Source organism: Paroedura picta, chromosome 1 (genome assembly GCF_049243985.1).
Source record: "Paroedura picta isolate Pp20150507F chromosome 1, Ppicta_v3.0, whole genome shotgun sequence".
In the NCBI taxonomy this organism is placed as follows: domain Eukaryota; kingdom Metazoa; phylum Chordata; class Lepidosauria; order Squamata; family Gekkonidae; genus Paroedura; species Paroedura picta.
In genome coordinates, this window is record NC_135369.1 from 170,470,782 (window position 1) to 170,488,093 (window position 17,312).

A 17,312-nucleotide genomic window follows, 5' to 3' on the forward strand; every position below is an offset into this window, starting at 1 on the left:
CGTCTTATTAAGGTGCGATTTGCCCCCTTCAAGGCAAGTGTGACCTCCAAGAAACATCATATGGGCCAAAGTAAGCAGCTTCTATTAGAGGAGAAAGTGCCCTTCCCCCCTATTCCATGAGTGCTTCCCGTGAGCAAAAATGGATGTTGGAATCTAAGTTCCTTATGAAAAAAATTAGGCCATGAGTGCTGACGCTTCGGATGGAATTAAACCTAAACTCAAGCTCTCAAGTGATGTCTTGCCTTTCTAGGAATCACTGGAAGCAATATGGTAATATAATTGGTGACTTGCTCCTGTTGCCAATAATTAGGGGTGACCCACACACCACTGTATATTGTACTATTGTAATCATTCTCTTCCTAAATTTTCTTGAGCTGACAGGAGATCCCAGAAGGTGAATTATTAAAAACATATAATATCCAGTGTCATGTGGAGCCTTTCTTACATCATAAGAAACAGCCGAATGGTAGACTGTTGATAGGGTTATGGCCAAGTCTTGGCTAGTGCTATGCACTTGTGCTGTAGAGTCCCAGGATAGATAGTGTGAAACAAGGGGAACCCTTTTATTCATAGAACAGCATATGCATCCGTTTGTTAAGAAAGAGCCAGAATAAGTTCACTTTACACATGAAACCAGGATAAATGTGAGGATTCTGTCACTGAAGGTAATATGGCAGTTAGACTGAGGGTAATCTGAGAATTATTCAACAGAAAGAAAAGTTAAGTGTGCACTGTACACAGATTGTACATGTATTCATTATAACTTGTGAGTGGGGCTTATATTTCCCATGGCTCCCTGGTGCTATGGCAAGGTTATCTCAGGGTGGCCCTAAAATGGATCCATTTCAGATTAGGCTGAGAATGCGAGGGAGGATGACTCTCAAATGTATTCAAGAAACAGACTCTACAAATGTACTGTTCAAATCTGCCCTTATTTTGAATTTTGCCTTCACCTGTGGCCAATAATATGAATGAAAAACAGACTTCTGTATAAAGGGATCTAAAAGATGCATTTTTCCCCTTGTAGCTGAGATAGGAATGTGTAGGCCAAACAAACAAACATATGGCTAGATTTATCACTCTCACACTTTTTTTTTTTAGCTTTGCTTGGCATTTCTTAGATATTTTAGGTGAGGATGATTGAATTGTGTTGTAAGCAGGACTTGGAGAAAGATTGAAAATATGTACATACGCACATGCCGTCCCACACAACATTTTTGCTAGCCTTATCAGAAAACTGTTGACTTTTTCGGAATGCAATCTTCTCTTCCCCTCCCAACCCACATACCAACTTTCGATTTCACTCCGAGTCAAATTTTGAAGCAATTGTGTTCATCGGAGAGAATGTTATCAGCGTATTGAAATGTTTAGATCTTCCAGTAGTGGAAACACAGAGTCTCACTCTTATGTACCTCCCCCTGTCAGGATTAAAACTGTGACTACCCTAACAAGAAGTTCAGCTTGTCTCCCAGGGCCTCAGAAAGTGGTGGTGGCTGCATTTGTGAGATTTTCAAAAGCATTCAAGAGGGATTTTTTTAAAGTTTTCTTTCCATTAATTTTCACTGATGTGTTAGCAATGCTGGCACTTAGAATTCAGGCGTGTGTGAAATAAATTGCCATCGATACTCTTTAGACATGGGATCTTCTTTGAGTAAAACATCCTACAGCAAGAACAGATGGTTAATGCCCACTCCAGCATTAAAAAGGGGAGGTCACATTGTTATGGTGCTCTAAATAGCACAGGCAGGGACATTTAACATATTATCATTTTAAGTAAATGGCATTTATCATAATATATGTGTTTTGGCCGAGAATAGCTGGTACAGAATAGTGTTTGTGAGATGCTGCATTCTGACACCAAGATCTCCTTTCATCCCACAACAAAGCAAGCTTGAACAGATATCATCCTAGCCGTGTTGTTTTCACATAAGCTTTGACAAAGGGGGGCAATCAAATTTTCAGTAGATCCTGTATGAAATGTTGGTGAAGTCCACAGCACTTGCGGTGCAACCCTGGCTTCTGCCCTATCAAGTGGGAGATGCACTTCAATGGCCAAATCCAGCTGAGCTGTGAAGTCACTTTCAAAGCAAGAACCCCAATCCACAGTGGTTCTGGGACTGACGTACCAAAGAGAAAGCAGAGCCATTTGCCATGCCTTCTGCCCCACCTCTAGAAGAGCTCAGTCACAAGAGGAAGCCTCTCCCGTTTCTCAGGAAAGGCTGTGGAGTTTTTCATTTTATAGGAAGGCGGGATTGTGGGAGAGTGCGATCCCTCCTTCTGCAAAAGAGAACCCCAGTTGACCCTGCGGCGCTGTGCAACACCATGGAGCTGGATGGGGCTGATCTGGTCCTTCCCCAGCCACAGTAGCACAAGGAGGAGCCAAGCCATCTAGGCCCGACTCTTCCTGTGCACACAGACCTGCCTTCGCCTAGCCTCCGATGGCAGCCACGGCAACAGAGGGAACGCAGAAGAATTTATATTGAGATTTGCATGTCACCCTTCCCCAAAGGCTCAGGGTGGCTCACAACATACAATAAAATACATAACTTCATATCAGTACATATTAAAATCTATCCACGTAGTTTAATTTGGAGGCCATATCAAGTCATTGCCATTCTCTCTGATAGGAGAAGGAAGACACAAATTCTGATTTCGGTACAAGTTTTTGTTCTAATCAAGTTGTTAAGTGATTTGAGTAGGGAGACCAGATATGGTCGGTGTTGGGCCTAGGCCTCAACCATAGGCTTGGTGGAGCAACTCTGTTTTGCAGGCCCTGCAGTATTATTTAATGTCCTGCAGGACTCTGATCTCAGTTGAAGAGCATTCCACCAGGTTGGAGCCAGGACTTAAAAGGCCAGTTTAATCTCTCTGGTGCCAAGGGACCTCGAGCAAGTTTCTATGAGGGGTGTAGTAGAGCTTTCATGAAGAGCAGGATACAAGGGTTTTCCCCTGCATTCTGCTCTTCATGAGAAACAGTTGAGACCTGGGAGCTCCCTGCCATTCAGCTGTTCAATTTAAATAATTCGGAGCCATTTAAAATCTACTTTGAGATCCCCATAGCTTTTCATGGGGAGCAGAAAGCAGGGTTTAAATGGCTGAAGCTCTTTCTCTTGGTCACAAGCCAGATTCGGTACCACACATACTGGAAGTGAAGAGAAGCCACAACGCAAGGTGGAGAATCCAAGCCCAAACAAGTACTCCATAAGGTATGAATTAGGTCTGAGTGTCAGACTGAGTGTCAGAGAAAATGAATGCAGTTTAAATGATTAAACCTGTTTGACGAAGTGTCAAAATAATAGTTGAGATCCTTTTAATTTCTTGGAATGGTGTAAAAACAGTGACCCACCATCCAGGATTCTATGCCAACAATAAGCATCGTAACTTCTTGCATATGTATAAAATGCTACATAAACAATGTCCGCAAGAAAACTGGGTTTATGGGAGCTGTAAGAAATATTTATGAGCAAACCCTGTGGGGATGGCTTTAAACTGAACACACACATAAAGCCCCTCGCCATTGTGAGGATTACTTCAAAGCATTGTTGTAGTCCTTTTAATGGCATCTTGCTTATTTTATAAATAAAGTCTTATTTTAGATAGAAGATTAGGTATTGGTGCAAGAGTGCTGTGACCATTATTTGGCACTGGCTGAAGTTTTCTGATGACCTTTATCATGCAACAGAGGTTATTACGTAAGTTATTTTAAAAGAAAAAGAAAAAAAAATTATGTCGATACCTGCTCTCCAGGGCTTTACCCTGCATGGGTGTTGACCTTCCCCGTGCTTAAACTTTGTGGTAATCAGCAGTTAAGGGTAAATGTATTTAGTGAGCCATTCCTCTGTCCAGTTTTGACAAACTTGAACTGCTCTAGGCAGCTTTGTCACAGCTGGATAGATCTATTAGTGAGATTTTCGTTTAGTAGAAAATGCCAACACTGTACTTTCTGTTGTCATCTAGAAGGCTCTCTGCTGAAGCAGCTGACTTAATATGGGTGAAGACTTTGTTGTTGCTGAGGTAAAATTATCTTCCTGTGATCTTGCTTACGCTGTCAAGGAGAAAAGGGGGTAATTCGCCTTGAAGCATTAATTATGACTCATTAAAAAGAGATATACCTCCCCCTTCCCAGTACTCAAGCTGGATTCCAGTGTAGGAACAAAAAAAGAGAGAAATATTGCAAGTCCACGTCTTGCTAAGCCTCCATTGGCTGTCCTTGTGGTCAATATACAAAATCCATTGGCTTAAGGTCCGTTAGGCCAGTGGTCCCCCACCTTTTTATCACCGGGGACCGGTCAATGCTTGACAATTTTACTGAGGCCCGGGGGGGGGTAGTCTTTTACCAAGGGACATCGCTGCCGCCTGAGCCCCTGTTCCAATTGTTTCCCTGCTGGTGCCCCTGACTTCCCGCTGCCCGCTGGGGGGTGCTGCCAGCAGCAGCTATGCAGTGCCAAACTGAGGGGGAGCCTCAGCCACGGTGGTCACTGGAGAGCACCAAAGATGAGCCGGCGGCAGAGTGTCAGGGCAGCCCCCGAGGCAGCAGCCGGGGAGGACAAGGAGGAGCCGAGGCCCGGTACCGACTGATCCTCGGACCGGTCCCGGTCCCCGGACCGGGGGTTGGGGACCACTGCGTTAGGCCTCTAAGAGCAAGGAAGGCCCGCTGGTATCACTGCATCTTTTCAATCTTTATCTGTACGTTCAGTGGTGCCATTTTATGTCACAGAACTGTGACAGCAAGCCGCAGTTCGTCACCAAGGAAATGACTCATGGAAATGATGGGACAATAAGGCCACATTCATCAAAAGGGGTACCAAGTAGATTTCCCCCCCCCCCCATTATTAATGAACAAATGGAATTCCTATTGATTAAAAGTCAGGAGTAGATAAATAAGGAATGATTCTCATCATAATTACCAAAATTTATATATTTGGAGAACAGGCACTTCATAAATATTGGAGTGGTGCTATTAAGCCGGAGCGTATGTATGCGGAGGCTCCATAAATAAAGACATTAGAGGCTAATCACTAGCATGCTTCATTATTTATCTCCATTCTCTATTTTCCCAAACAGAAAAAGGCATTTATTCGTTACAATTCAAAACACAGATGCACTCATTCTTTTGATGAATCTTTTGGGGAAGGAAGGGAGGGGGGGGAAATAAAAAGGTGGTTGCAAAAGAACATGGCACAAAGGGAAAAAAATGGCACAAAGAAGGCGAGTTTTCGGAAGTGAGGGCTTCTTCCGAGGAAAACTTGCTGTGCGCCGCATGTTTGGTTTGAGGACAATGATGATTTGGATCTGTTGTTTTGGCAAAGGTACCTTAGCTCGCCCAGTCAAGGATAAACACATCAGGAAAGGCTTTATGAGATGCCCGGTGCGTCCTTTGTGTGTACAGCTGTGGTCCTTTGTCTGCACTGTGAATGGGTTGTTGTCCTTTGATAATAAACATGTGCTGTCGTGAGCATGCATGCTGCTTCCCCCCGCTCCCTTTGCCCTGTTGGGGAAACTGCACAGAAAACTTGAGAGCTTGAGTTTAGGTTTAATTCCATCCGAAGCTCCAGCACTCATGGCCTAATTCTCTACACTTTCCCCCTTATGTAGCCATCTGCAGACAGAAGCTGGCTTTCAGATGCATATCCCGAGCTGAGTGATGATGTGTGCATACAGATGGATGCTGTGTGCATGGTCTCCCCCCAGTCCACTAATAGCTCCAGTTAAGTACTTGCAGTAGTTCTGATCAGCCATTGGGATCGGACGGAGGGACAGGATTTTGCCCCTCTCGCTCCTGCCTTCCACATTTAACAGCTTATGGGTACTATTCCAAGTCTTCAGATGGAGCTATGCTTGCACATTCCTGGCCTCTGTGTGCACATGAAGTTGAAATCTGTGGTTCTCGCTGGTGTACCCTGTTGAGTCCCCTCCACGATCGGATCCCTCCCCCCTCGTGGCCCCCAGGCTCCGGTGCGTGGTTTTTAGACAGTGCCGTAAGCTGTCGCCGGATGGCCCCCTGTTATTATTTTTTATTTATTAACATCTGTATTGTCAACTTGGATGCTTCCAATGGCTCATTATGCAGTTTTATTATGTACTGCCATCTTATTTGTTGTTGGGGGGATTGTTAGTTTTTTATTTATGGGGTTGTATAATTTTTATGTTGGATATTGTTTTTATGACATCGTTGTGAACCGCCACAAGGCAGTTACTGGGAGTGGCAGTATACAAATCCCACAAATAAATAAATAAAATAAATAAACGCTCACTTTCCGGGCTGTGCTCAGTTCCAAGGCTTAAGCTTCCGTGTTGTCATAGCTTGTTGCATGGGAGTCCTTCCTCTAATAATGCAGCAACAGGAAGCATCTCCCATGTGAATGTGAAAAAGGGTGCTTGGACTTAGTCTGGGCTTTTCATAGAGCAAACAACTAGCGAACAGTGAATCAGATAAGAGCAGAAGATTCCCTTTTTCTGAAATTGCAATCAGCAAATAATTTGAAGTCAGCCTTAAAGGGCCGTTGTTAAGCTGTTTAAGCAGCTAAGTTGCACCTCTGTGCTCACTACTGCTGCCGAGTAGTCAGTGCTGGTAATTGCACCCATGAACACTGGGAAGCGACCAGCATGTACCCTGGGGATTCCTTTGTTTAAAGTGGGCTCCCGTCCACTTCCTGCTTGTTCAGGAAGAGCAGATCAGTGTGTGCTTTGCTGAAACAAGGAAGTGATGCTGTTAGGCTTAACTTTCTGCTGATTTGTGAGATGTAGTCTGTTTGCAGCTTAGCCAAAGAGGCTTGAAATGTGCTGTTTTTGTAACTATTCTATAAGCTTTTGTGCTGTGGTTCAGTAGGGAGACTGAAGCAGATTATATATATGTATGTATGCATGCATGCATGCATACATACATACATATATTTTAACTAGAGAACATGCAATCTTTCTTTTTCAGAAATCTACTAGGAGTCCCAAACTGTGTGGCTAATCATATACTTGTTGCAGAACTTGGCCAACAGAGTCTAGAAGCCCGGGCTTAGTTTCAGTCCTTTAAATACTGGTTAAAAATTCATTTCCATGCTCAAACAGATAGTTTGTTAATTAACCTTTTGAGTGACCCTTATTCTCTCAACTGGCTAAGCAAAATGTCAAAGAAACTTCAAATTATGGGTCTGGACATCTCAACCCTTAGCATGCAAGACAAAAGGACTATACTAAAACTAATATCACAGGGACTAGAAGATCAGGATACCCAGATTCTGGGCTCCTTTAATAACAGCGTATGTTCTACCTGCTTCTGGGATATTCCCTTAACATACAAATCCATGCCCGTGTATCGCCAAATTTTGGAGACACACCAGTTAAGAAGAGCATTTCTAGTAGCTCGCTTAAACATCTTTCCCTCAAATGTCACCTGAGGTAGATTTTTGAAGATCCCTCATCAGGAGAGATACTGTTTACATGGGTGTAGTGTCACCGTTTAGCTAATTATCTGAAGAAATTGAAATTCAGCTGTGTTAGTAAGAAACACTGGATTAAAATGATACTAAATGTGAGGGACTCAACAACTGTTATACAAGTAGGAAAGTTTTTGCAAACAATTTTAAATGAAAATCTTTTTACGATGGATTTTACATCTGGAACTGTTTGAAATTTTCATTTTATGCTTTGCAATTTTATGCCAATAAAGGTACTCTGAATCTAAATCTATGATATATATTTTAAAATCTTTCAGTAAAGATTCACTCTTTTAAACCTCAAAGCACTGTGAGTCTGGATCTGTGCCACATCCACAACGATAACTAATAACTGCATACTTTTAAAATGCCCTGTTACTCTGCAGCTCTATTTCTTTGGAGGGACTCAGGACCCAATCAAGACCAAACTCCCAGCATCTTTACTGTATGAAAAATCTCCTGATCTAGTGCTTCCTTCCTCTTAAGCAAATGGTAAAGGGATTGGAAATCCAGTCTACATTGATTTATCATAGAATCACAGAGTTAGAAGGGGCCATACATGCCATCTAGTCCAACCCCCTGCTCCATGCAGGATCAGCCTGAAGCATCCAGGATAAGTATTTGTCCAGCCGCTGGTTGAAGACTGCCAGTGAGGGGGAGCTCTCTACCTCCTTAGGTAGGCTGTTCTACTGTAGAACTACTCTGTGAATCCCCTCTCTCGATATCTAGCTGATACTGTTCTACACGCAGTTAGTTAGCTAGTTACTCTGGGTCCTGTCCTCTGCTGCCAATAGGAACCAAGCCCTATGAAGATAGGTTGAGGGACATGGGAATGTTCAGCCTGGAGAAAAGGAGGTTGAGAGGGGACATGATAGTCCTCTTTAAGTATTTGAAAGGTTGTCACTTGGAGGAGGGCAAGATGTTGTTTCCGTTGGCTGCAGAGGAGAGGACACGCAGTAATGGGTTTAAACTTCAAGTACAATGATATAGGCTAGATATCAGGGGGGAAATTTCAACGTCAGAGTAGTTCAGCAGTGGAATAGGCTGCCTAAGGAGGTGGTGAGCTCCCCCTCACTGGCAGTCTTCAAGCAAAGGTTGGATACACACTTTTCTTGGATGCTTTAGGATGCTTTGGGCTGATCCTGCGTTGAGCAGGGGGTTGGACTAGATGGCCTGTATGGCCTCTTCCAACTCTATGATTCATTCCCTGCCCTCCTCCAACCTTTCAAGTATTTAAAGAGAGCAATCATGTCCACTCTCAACCTCCTCTTCTCGAGGCTGAGCGTTTCCAAGTCCCTCAGCCTTTGCTCACAGGGTTTGGCCCCCAGGCCCTGGATCATCCTCATTGCTCTCCTCTGCACCCTTGCAATTTTATACCTCATTCCCCAATTACAAAGAAGAAAGGATGTCTCCAAAAGTACAACAACAAAAGGATGTCTCCAAAAGTACAACAATTATGGCTGTCTGCTTATTTTAGTAGCATGCTTTAGGGAAGCTTTACAGCAGATTTAGGAGCACAAGACATTGCTTTTCAGTTTCTAGAAGAAAAGTAGGTTTTTATAGCTCTCTTTCCTGTACTTTAAGTAGCCTCAAAGCAGCCTGTAGTTGCCTTCCCTTCTCCCCACAGCAAACACCTTGTGAGGTGGAGTTGAGAGAGAGGTTAAAGAACTGCAGCTGGCCCAAAGCCACCCAGCAGACTTCATGTGGAGGAGCAGGGAATCAAACCCAGATTAGAGTCTGCTGCCCTTAATCACAACTCCACAGTGGCTCTCTTCAAACTGTTGCCTTTGCATCCAGAGGGCTTGGGAGTGAGTTAAGGCCAAAGGCAAAAGTTGGCAATAGGTAAATGTTTTATTTCTTTGCATGTTCTATACTGCAGATCTCCTGGAAAATCCTGCCCTCCCTCCCCAAAAAAGCTCCTAGAAAAGGATAGATATTTTTGTTTGTGGTTTACTCACAAGGTAATACAATGGGGGGGGGAGATCATCTGGGCATGGAATCGGGGTCACTGTGGGTGGGCAGATAGTTGTGAGTGTCCTTAATTCTGCAGGGGATTGAACTAGATGAGCCTGGAGGTTCCTTCCAATTCTATGATTCTATGAAATGCACCCTGTGTGGAATAGGTCCCAAACAGGGATTCAGTTCTGGGATGTTAAGCCCAAAATTCTGTGTATTGGTCCTCCAAGCAAGAGAGAAGCTGATTTTTTTCCTTGGTCAGTGAAGGCATTAGGGGAAGCGATGGCAAACTGGCTGCTCTCACTGTAGGAAAAAGAAATGCTGTAAATTCCCACGACATGCACCTCTCTTCTAGTAATGGGGTCGAGTGTGTCAGCGAAAGCTCTGATCGCTTCCTTGCTACAGCATGCAACACTGAACTCTTTGCGAAAGGTTGCGGTTGAGCACTACTGCTATTAAGTGAAAAATGAGCTTTCGTGGGAAGTCATGGAAATGAAAGTCATAATTAAATCTTCATGTAACTTGGAGGTTGCATTGTAAGTGCTTAGCTGAAAAATTTGTCTTTAACTCATGGCCCGCAGCAATCACATCTGTTATATTTTAGGAACAGCAATTAATGAGGTGGAATCTGGAGTACTGCGCTTAATTGGGCCTGTTTTGATTATGCCTATGTGCGGGGAATATTTCATTTGCTCATACAAATTGCCAGCAGCCAGCATCAGCCACAAAGCTCACCACCCCTTTGTGGCTAGGCTCAGCATGAAGAGGTTGTCTCTGGCGCTCAGCATAACCACAACGGAGGACTTGATTTAAAAAAAAAAAATTGGAGGATTTGATTTTTTTTTTTAATGGGTGCACTCTGATGTTTTCCAAAGCGGTGGCTTTCTGTAACCTATTAATGGAACTTCTCTCATGCATGGGGGTGCATGCTTTCCGATGTGTGATGTAGCATAAAGAGGTTTTGAAGCATGATGTCGCGTTGAGTGCATCGTTAGTCCATGGAAATAGGACTGCAAGCTGTGTAACTTAATGGGCAGGCTAGGAAAGAGGTATATGTCCTAAGGACACGGGCATAAAATGGACCCTGCTGGTCAAGTCCTCTTTGAAAAAATGAAGCACAGCCATGTTGATTCACTGTTAGCTGGAATAATCAGCCCGGGTTTCAAGGGTTTCCCGAATTGGTAGGAGTTCATTTTTTAGATTTTTTTTTAATGTTAGATATTTATTGGGTTAAACATTTCTGCCCCTCCCTCCCAAAAAGGCCAGTGATGGGCCTGGAGGGGTGGGAAGGGGAGGGCCCCCCAGTGGATGTGTACACAGCTACGTTTCCCAAACACATTCTGCACAATCACACCATTTCTGGGGTTTCTCGAAGCCTGAATAATAATTCAGGGGTTTCTCAGTGGTAAAAAAAAGTTGAGAAAGGCTGATCTAGAGCCTAAGACCTTCAATGAAGTGTCCATAGTGTATGATATTGTCCTTGCACTAATAAGTGTATGAGGTCCCCACCACCACGATCTTCTGCCACTCGGACTGCTGTGGGGAGCAATAGGTCAGCAGACAGATCATAGATGGACGGATTTCTCAAAACAATGAATCAAGAGGGGTCTCTTACTTGAGTACTGCTTTCTCTCAGCTCATTCCTATCCTCTGCATCCAAAGCTGGCCTTGAAGCATAAAGCTGTCTTAATTGATGGTAGACCAGCCAGTAGGCATGAACATCAAGACTCTCTCTTTGTATCAGAAAATGTTCGGGTGCCCCACTAGATCCCACACAGTGTCGACCAATAAACACTAAAAACATTTTTGCGTCCTGAATGCTCAGTATATGGCAGCTGATAGGGGAAGGAAGAGAGTGTTGGGAACTCTAGCTACTGTTGATTGGACAGTCAGCCCAGGTTTAAGGGTTTGTGGAGCCAGTAGCACCAGAGCCAGTTTATGGATTTATAGGGGGCCATTATTGCGCATTGTTGCAAGCCACTCTCTACCATTGTTTTGAGCAACATGGGTCCTGGTGTTTTTCATAGAATAATAGAGTTGGAAGGTACCTCATCAGTCAACTAGTCCAACCCCCTGCACTATGCAGGACACTCACAACCCTCTCGCTCATCCACTGTAACCTGCCACCCCCTTAAGCCTTTGCAGAATCAGCCTCTCCGTCAGATGGCTAACCAGCCTCTGTTTAAAAATTTCCAAAGATGGAGAACCCACCACCTCCTGAGGACGCCTGTTCCACTAAGAAAACGCTCTGTCAGGAACGTCTTCCGGATGTTTAGATGGAATTTCTTTTGAATTAATTTCATCCCATTGGTTCTGGCCCGTCCCTCCAGGGCAAGAGAGAACAATTCTGCTCCAGCCTCTGTATGGCAGCTTTTTAAATACTTGAAGATGGTTATCAAATCCCTTCTCTGTCATCTCCTCTCCAGGATAAGCAGACCAAGCTCCCCCTACCTTTTCTCATATGTCTTGGTCTCCAAACCCCTCACCATCTTTGTTACCCTCCTCTGGACATGCTCCAATTTTTGTACATCCCTCTTCAACTGAGGTGCCCAAAACTAAACACAGTACTCCAAGTGAGGCTGAACAAGAGCAGAGTAAAGCAGTACCATCACCTCCTGCGATCTGGACACGATGCTCCGTTTGATACAGCCCAAAATCCCATTTACCTTTTTAGCCACCGAGTCACACTGTTGACTCATGTTCAATGTATAGTCTACTAAGACTCCTAGATCCTTTTCGCACATGCTACTCCCCCATCCTATATTGCTGTATTTGGTTTTTCCTACCTAAATGCAGAACTTTACATTTGTCCCCATTGAACTTAATTTTATTCAGTTTAGGCCACTTCTCGAGCCTATCAAGATTATCCTGTATTCTGATTCTGTCTTTGGTTGTGTTTGCAACCCCTCCCAGTTTAGTATCATCTGCAAATGTAATAAGTATCCCTTCTATACCCTCACCCAAATCATTTATAAATATGTTGAACAACACAGGTTTCAAAGCATTTCTTTTTCAGTTGGGATGAATGATTTGAAATGGATTTACTTTCCCAATGTATTAGTCATTCCTCCGTCACTTTCCAGATTTACAATGGATGGGAGAAGCACCAAGTTATTAACTAGAGATTCCTAAGACTATAATAGGGCCTTTCCTTGAACTCTTTTAATGGTGGCTATTCAAACCTTAGGATCCCTGGACCTAAGGAGATTAAACTGGTTTCAACCAGAGCCAAGGCCTTCTTGGTCCTTCTCCAGCCTTGTGGAATACTCTGCCAGAAGACATCAAAGCCCTGCAAGACCTTCAACAGTTCTGCAGGTTTTGCAAGAGAGGTGCTTCACCAGGCCTATGGTTGAGTAACATCAAATTCCACTAGCCTTTCTGCCCGACCCCCACCTACCTGAGACATTGCGATTTATTTTAGTGGAATGATCCCCTCCCTCCCAACCCCATGTAGACAACGCTACAGTCGATTAAAAAAAATGTTGTATTTAGTGTTAATTTGTGATTTCAAGGCGTAAGATTTTAATGTAAATGTTTTATGCCATTGCATTAATTTGAACTAATTCAAACTTTTAGGCAGGGATTGTATTAGACTATAAAGCAGGGTTAGTCAAACTGCGGCCCTCCAGATGTCCATGGACTCCAATTCCCAGGAGCCCCTGCATGCTGGCAGGGGCTCCTGGGAATTGTAGTCCATGGACATCTGGAGGGCCGCAGTTTGACTACCCCTGCTATAAAGCGTAACCCATCGTGAGTTCCCAAAGATAGGGCAGGCGATAAATTCCATAAATACATGTAATCCAGCAAGTGGCACAATCAAGCCATGTTGCCTAGCAGGACTCGGCATTCTCAAGAACAAGGATCATAGTAATTAATAACTGTTTACAGAGCATGATGTCGTCATGTGAACTTCTTGCCGAGTCCTGCAGTCATGGTGATGGCAATGGTGATGCTACTCAGAGGTGCTATCTAATTAACCTCACAGAACTCCCCAGGACTAACCTTGTGCTCTTGCAAAAAATTATAATGAGCTACTTAGTGCTCACCCATCCTTATGACCTTGATTGTACAGCTCATTCAAAATTGGTGACAAAGTGACCTGTTGTGCCACATCATGCGCTTGGTTCAGTAAGAGACAAATGTCATCCGGGGAGCTGACGATTTTGGTTTTCTCCAGGGCAAGTTTCAACTTTGATTTTCCCCAGGGAGTTTCATGGAATAAAAAAATTATGATCTCTTATAAGGAAGATGAGAAAAGAAAGACATAAAACCTGGGACACAAATCCAGGAAATTACTGAAAAGCCGGCCTACCCAGTCGTTCCTCTGTTTCTTAAGGACAGCAAATATTTGAGTATTCCTTGTCTTCCCCACTCATAATTCTCTGCAAACCTCAGTGTTTCAAATGCTACTGTATACATAAATCTATTTGACTGATAAAAGTGTTTATCGGGAAACGTGTTCGATGTTTACAGAGCTTGCTGCAACAGTGCCTGAATTAATTTCACTGTATTGAGCCTACTAAATCCAGCTTTTTAAAGGCAGGTTACTGTTCTAAAAGATTCTCTTTCTCACACTCTCAATGGGCTGTCAGTCATCTAATAAAATAAAGGTTTGTTCTTATTATCTGTGGTGAGCTCTAGTCAACGAAAGCAAGCAGTGGAAAGGTCAAGAGACTAATCACGGATATCCTTTCAGCATCTATCTTCTTTCCTAGTCAGGACTTTAGCAAGAGATAAAGATTAAAAAAAAAATCCCGGCTTTCAGATTTATCTCTGATATTCTCTGATATATTCTGCTTTTCTTCCCCTCCCTGCAGCATAAAATGCCATTTTGTTCGTGAAATGATAAGTTGACTCTTCCATGATATTTTATTTGTACCAAGGAACAGAAGAAATGAAATGTTTGAATGTAACTGCATCCCTGAAAGATAGTGTTTTGTGCCTGAATATGCTATTGTTCATATGAGAGGCATGGCTTACAGTCCCCTAGAACTTGACTAGCTGCTGATAATTTCCACTTTTGAAATAATTTGGGGCTATCAAGCTGTAGTGGATTGGGTCGACAAGGTAGACACTAGATGCCAATTTTCACTTATTGTCTTGCAAGTGAGCTAAAGCAAGTGCCCCTTTCTCTCGGGGGCCATCATGAAGCGCATTGGCACTGCAATTACAGCTCGTGCGGTTATGATACTGAATTTTTCTTATTAGAAAAATAAAAATATGGATTAATATTAATATTCATTGGGATTTCTGGAGATACTTTCTTTTCAATGCTATTAGAAGGAGAAGGACAGGAAGAGTTATTTATTTATTTATTTATTTATTTATTTATTTATTTATCATACTTCTATACAGCCCTCCCTGGAGGCTCAGGTTCTTATATATAGTTGGTTCTTATATGCCACTCTTTCTCTCAAAGCAGCTTACAGTCGCCTTCCCTTGCCTCTCCCCACAACAGACACTCTGTGAGGGAGGTGAGGCTGAGAGAGCCCTGATATCACTGCTCGGTCAGAACAGTTTTATCAGTGCTGTGGCGAGCCCAAGGTCACCCAGCTGGCTGCATGTGGGGGAGTGCAGAATCGAACCCGGCTCGCCAGATTAGAAGTCTGCACTCCTAACCACTACACCAAATTAGGATGAGATGGGCGCATCAAGTTTAGGTTGGTAGAACAGGGCGCAGGACATGTCTGGTACCAGACAAGGAGAAATATAAAACAAAATAAAAACTGTTGAACTAAGGCAGTGGTTCTCAACCTTCCTAATGCCGCAACCCTTTAATACTGTTCCTCATGTTGTGGTGACCCCCAACCATAAAATTATGCAAGTGTTCTTTCACAGAAATTAACCAAAAACGGACCAAATGGCGTGAAGACCCATTTTTCTTGATTGTATATAAATTGTTTTTTTTTTCTTCCGGGGTTTCTCAGTTCAGTTCTGCCTCTTTTCCCACCATGGCGATCTTGCCCTTTTCTGCTGCTCCAGACAGACGAATGCTCTATCTCAATCTACTCCAGCCAAGTTGCTCGCCTTGCCACAACCTCTGTGAAAGGGTTGTTCGACCCCCAAACGGGTCCCAACCCCCAGGTTGAGAACCGCTGAACTAAGGTCTTATGAAATTGGTATATTTCATATTCAGGAACTAGGAGTTGCCCTGGCATATCACTCCGAGAGCGCTTAGATGTAGAAATAGGGGCTTCTTGGAGTGACATGCTAGGCCAACTCCTAGCTCCTGAGTATGAAATATACCAATTTCATTAGACCTTAGTTTAACAATAGAAATAGGGGCTTTGTCCATTTTCTAGCCTTATTTGCTTCACCCAAACTTAGAAGAAGACAAGGAAGAAGACGACGACACCCTGTGGAGTGGGTGAGGCTGAGAGAGCCCTGATATTCCTGCTCGGTCAGAACAGCTTTATCAGTGCCGTGGCGAGCCCAAGGTCACCCAGCTGGTTGCATGTGGGGGAGTGCAGAATCGAACCTGGCATGCCAGATTAGAAATCCGCACTCCTAGCCACTACACCAAACTGGCTTATTGCCTTGGGTTTTGTCCCTCAGACTGGCTTTGGTCTTAATTCCAGAATGGAGTTCCTTCCTATATGCCCCTGACAACATGAATCACATGGGCCTGCTAGTTCCGCAGTTCTATCCCAGCAGGTAAGGGTGGGAAATGGTACTCGAGTGATATAATTAAGTATGTAAAGTAATTTAGAGTCTAACTCTCTGGTCCCAGGAAAGTGTCTGCCATTAATCACTAATCTTAACAGTTTTATTCCCCCAATATTTTTGTGAACAACAATTGGACCCAAAGGACTAATTTGCTTTTCTAGCAAGAAATTACCATATTGCATATTTAGGATGTTGTGATGCTGTTTACTAATTTGCTGTTAATTTACTTTCTCCTTTTATCTGTACTCAGTCCATTGTCTGAGGAAGTGTGCATGCCTTCGGGGGAAGGCGGTATATAAATAAATAAATATAAATGCACACAAAAGCTTCTGCCTTGAATAATCTTTGTTGGTCTGAAGGTGCCCTTGACTCAAATTTTGTTGCGCTACTTCAACTCGGTTATCCACTTGAAAGTAGGAGGGAATTATGCGATTGGGTTTTTTTTTCATATGATTTGTGTATCCAAACACTCCTAGAATTGTGTGGGAAGAAAACACAAAAAAGTGGTTATTTGTATGACTTAGCACTTGTACCTCTGATCAGTCAAAGTAACAACTATCAAAAACAACATACTTGAAGAACTCCAAGGGTAAACATTAACACATTGAATTGACCTTGGGGAAACCCATAAGCAACCAGTGTAGTTCTTATAATTTTGGCATTATATGTGAATGCCACCCAGTCACCAGTGCAAAAGAGGGACTGCTACACGCTGTACAAGCTGAAGGTTACCTTTAAGTAAAGCCCCATGTGGAGTATTTTGAGTGGTCTGGAGGTTACAGAAACGTGGAGTTCCCAAATGAAATGCAGATGGTGAAATTCATTCCGAGCCATTGCTGCAACCTGCTTTTTTGAAAAGGAAGTATGGGACATGGAATATCACTGTGTAAGCAGTCTGCATCAAGTGTTAATTGGGGCTTATGGTGTAATCCAGCCAAAGTGCATAACTCCTGTTAATTGCTGTGGGAGTCTGTTAATTGCTAGTATAGCCAAATACAGATTTGATTGGGTGGTGAGGATGCTTGCAAGAGAGCAAAAGTGTCTGACAAATTACTTAATGCTAATAATGTTCTTTTTTTTATTCTGAGCATTTTTTTTTAAAACTGGGTCTTTCTCCTGGAATTGTCACAGGAGTAACCCAAGAACATCGAGTGAATGAAACTATACTGTAATGATGCATAGTTCTGTTCAGAGGTCACTGTGGAGCATGCTTAATGGAGGAATACTTTCCAGCAGAGAAACTGTTACCTAGAAAAGAAA

The 17,312-nt window shown here is 43.2% G+C and overlaps 1 long non-coding RNA gene across 1 annotated transcript in view; it reads left to right on the forward strand.

Moving 5' to 3' along the window:
• Nucleotides 1-17,312, forward strand: part of LOC143820577 (uncharacterized) — a 336,387-nt gene that overhangs the window by 285,185 nt on the left and 33,890 nt on the right. The window lies entirely within an intron of this gene.